At 40.8% G+C, this 3,855-nt stretch overlaps 1 pseudogene; it reads left to right on the top strand.

Annotated features, from left to right (window-relative positions):
* The window catches only part of LOC119300482, a 13,704-nt pseudogene extending 10,887 nt beyond the window's left edge, over positions 1 to 2,817 (top strand).
* Positions 2,818 to 3,855: the final 1,038 nt, after the last annotated feature.

Genomic DNA, 3,855 nt, shown 5'->3' with positions numbered 1-3,855 from the left:
AACAATTGCCTTATCGATTTGTCCCTCAGTGCCATTTTTTTCTTTTTTCTCATAAATTGTGCAGGGAACAAAATATTATGAGTCAGTAAAAAAACTTTAGTCTACTACAATCAGGTTTTTTTTCCCGGTTCCGTCTTTTCCCGGGTGTGGAGCCGGGAAAACTGATTTCTGGAAAATCTTGGATTTTTCTCTAGTCTAGGCTTTTCCTTAGTTACCACTTTGTTTATCTCGAAAAAATACAACATTTATAAGATAAAGACATGCACTAGAGAACATGAGCTTATCCATCCAACTTATTTTGGAAGCGGACTTCAATACACTTCCTTTCCTTATTCAGGAGCTTACAAATGTGATTTAGAACACCAAGATACTAAAAGGGAAGAGAACCTGACTCATAACCAAACAACTATTTGTATCAATCCTCCTCTTGCTTTGGCTTTCCCAAATCAGAAAGTTTGCTCTTAGGTAAGTTAAACTTAAGGCCCAAAATTGCTCAAACTGATATAAAATTAACATCATGTTTATAGCCTTCTCAATGTCATGCTCCATGTATATGATGGTGCCATCCGCATACTGCAGAACCAAGACCCACCATCAACAAGGTGTTGAATAAGACCATTCACTTGGCTAGCCTCTTTAGCTAGCTCAATGAGCACCACCAAGATACCTTCAACAATGTTGTATAGGATGGGTGACAAGGGCTTATAGAAATTTCAGCAATGTTGCATAGGTGTTTCAAAATTTCATAGATCGACCTTTTTCTGCCAAAGTTCCACTTACGAGTGGTTTCCATTCATTAGGAAATCCATCAGTTTTGTTAACGAGTTTATATTTTACATCAAACGGAAAATATTAAACAAATTTTCAAAGAATTCGGAACATTGAAGGTAAAGCACGCATCAGTTTAAATTTTGTTCTCACAATCATATATTCATCGTATATTGGGGGCAGTGGATAGTCAGAAAAAAGATGTGTATGGTAGATGGAGTGACAAAGAATTAAGAAAACTAGAGAATACCCCGCATGTTGCTGCTCAATCGACTGTAATATATTTCAAATGATTTGATTGTATGAAACATGAATAGTGGAATTAATAATATATTTACTAAAACTGAAAATACATGTATACTGTATTTGGTTATCGTGGTATAATATAATGGAAAACAAAATTCCATGCATGTTGAGTGGACCTTTGGTGAGATGGCATGTGCGGTGAGGTGGGATTATGCGTGGGATCAAGTAATAATGAAAAATATTTTCTCATGCATGTTGTGGTGGGCCTTTGATGAGGTGGCATATGTGCATGCTAATATAATAAAGATAGTGGGTTGAACTACTTAGGGCGCGTTGCTGCGGAAATTGTTGGATGAAATTTTGGGTTGATAACATAAGAACCAAAATTTAAAATACATATGACTAATTATGTATAGTTGTAACAATATTTAGTGAACATACATAGAATAATTAAATAGAAAACATTTTCTCATGCATGGTTGAATGTTGAGATAAATAAGTTAGTATGAATGAATCTTTTAGGTATATACGATAGGATTTTATAATCCTTGCCTCTTTCCTCCATCACCACTGCCGTTGTGGTGAGAAAAATGTCATTCTTGTCCTTTGACATTTTAGCTTAATTTTAATGGAGCCGCACTTATGACACCACTATGTCCACACTGCATCGTAACCAACATGTCCATGTAAGATACCCACATTTCTTCTTGCCTTTCTCCATGCATCTTACTCCTAGGGGCCTTCAGGTTGGGTAATTTGTAAATTGAATCCCGACTACAAAGACAGCCCCTGGGAGCTTGACAAGTATACTACTTCACTTGAATTAGAAACTGAGAGTGGAGTGTTAGTGTGTTACTTAGGACATGTTGCGTGCTTGTTTTGAAACGGAGGTAAAATTTTTGCCTCATCCATTAATTAAGAAGAGAGTAGAGTTAGATTACAGCCCGGAGCTACAAAGGGATTACTCTTCAAGAATGATAGGACCCAATTTCTTAATTAATTAGCTCCCGCGGTTACCAAAAGTTTTGTCTCGAGATTGATGTTGTTGAGCAATACTGGAGGTGGCATGCACTTGTTGTCGAAGACACGAGCTTTCCTTTCGTGTGCTTATGGATGCTATGTATGTAGCTATTCTAATTGCTTCTACTAATACTTGTATTGACTAATAATTAGTAGAGATTCTTATGTTTTGCAGGGATGGGATTCGTCTACACATAATCGGTGACTTGCCAAGGCTCCCGGCTTATCTGCAGAAGACTCACAAGATGCCGAGGAGGAAACAAGAAGCAACTCACAAACCGACCTGATGCTAGGTATCGGCTACAGTGGGCGAGCGAACATCTTGCAAGCATGCGAGAAGCTTGCCCAAAAGGCGCACAACAAGCTGCTCAGACCGGAGGACATCGATAAGTCACTATTCGCCGACGAGCTCGAGATGAGCTGGACAGACGAGTTCCCTTACCCTGACCTACTCATCAGGACCAGCGGCGAACTCAGGCTCAGCGAATTCATGCTTTGGCAGTCGGCTTACACCGAGCTCTTCTTCACCGACGCGCTCGGGCCTGATTTCGGGGAGGCCGAATATCTCGAAGCTCTTATGTCCTTCCAGAGCAGAGAGAGGCGTTTTGGTAAAAGAATACTGTAGCGCATGAAATAAAAGGGCAAAATAACGGTGCGAGTGACGTGATGATCCATCGTGTTACACGGCATGAATAGATTCTCTTCTTGTGGAGATTCCGTCTCCACCGTATATCTTCTGTACTTATGTTCGTTTTTATCACCTTCAATGTATTTCCATCACGAGGAATGCTGCAGTCTGCTGTACTTGCTGGAGCAGGTTTGATAAATAAAGTTATCTATTTACCTAGACTATCTTTAGTGTATCTATTTCTGCGTTGAATGTGTTTGATAAATAAAGTTATGGTTTTATAAATTCTTATTTGTATCATTACAAACAATATGGTTATACAGCCCTCTACAGATGATATGCTAAATAATTATGTCATTTGTCAATAATACATGTAGTATGTTTACGATACATATGTTCGAAGCCACTACTGAAAAATTGGTGTTTGCCGAGTTCAATTTCACGGCAGCTTGGAAAACCTCCCCTTCGCAGAGTACCACACTTGGCAAACATGGGGCTCGATAACGACCTCCATTTGCCTAGGTTCTCCAAAAAAACACTCCAACACAAAAACACTCGAGCTATATGCTTGTTGCTGAGATCCCGTAGGACGGCACTCGGCAACAAGATTCCACGTGTCCCTATCCTCTGCAGACAATTGGGCCACTTTTTTCCATAATTTTTTAAAATATGGAAAGTCTTTTCTCGAGCATTTAAACAAGTCCCTTGGCAATTGGCAAAGGGCGCTCTCAGTTGCCGACACATGGAACACCTTGCTGAGTTCCACACTCATGCTCACGGCAAAGGTGTGTTCATCAGTTTTATTTAATTTTACAGCCAGCCCACAATAACAGCGTACAATAAATAGATGCACATATCACAATTTATAGGGCATTTCAAACACTGGCGGAGGGCTCCGGTGGGCAGGGTATGGCATCCGCCATACCTTGATTCTGGGGCAATTTTTTTTATACCTATGCATCTATCGATTGGCAGACTCTGGATCGGCATCGGCTGTTTCGATCGACCGCAGCCAGCAGCGCTGGCCTGATGGGCCGACGCATCCAGCTGTTGGGCCACGCAGGCAGGCACAACAGGTTCGATTCGATTGAGAGTGTCTAAAAAAGGTTTGATTCGATCGAGCGGCCACACACACAACGCACACGCACGCACGCGACCAACTCTACCCAGACGCGACGCAACCCTAAGCACTG

This window comes from Triticum dicoccoides, chromosome 5A, assembly GCF_002162155.2.
Source record: "Triticum dicoccoides isolate Atlit2015 ecotype Zavitan chromosome 5A, WEW_v2.0, whole genome shotgun sequence".
Taxonomy (NCBI): Eukaryota; Viridiplantae; Streptophyta; class Magnoliopsida; order Poales; family Poaceae; genus Triticum; species Triticum dicoccoides.
The sequence above is the reverse complement of the archived record's forward strand: the minus strand, read 5'-3'. Positions and strand labels throughout refer to the sequence as shown.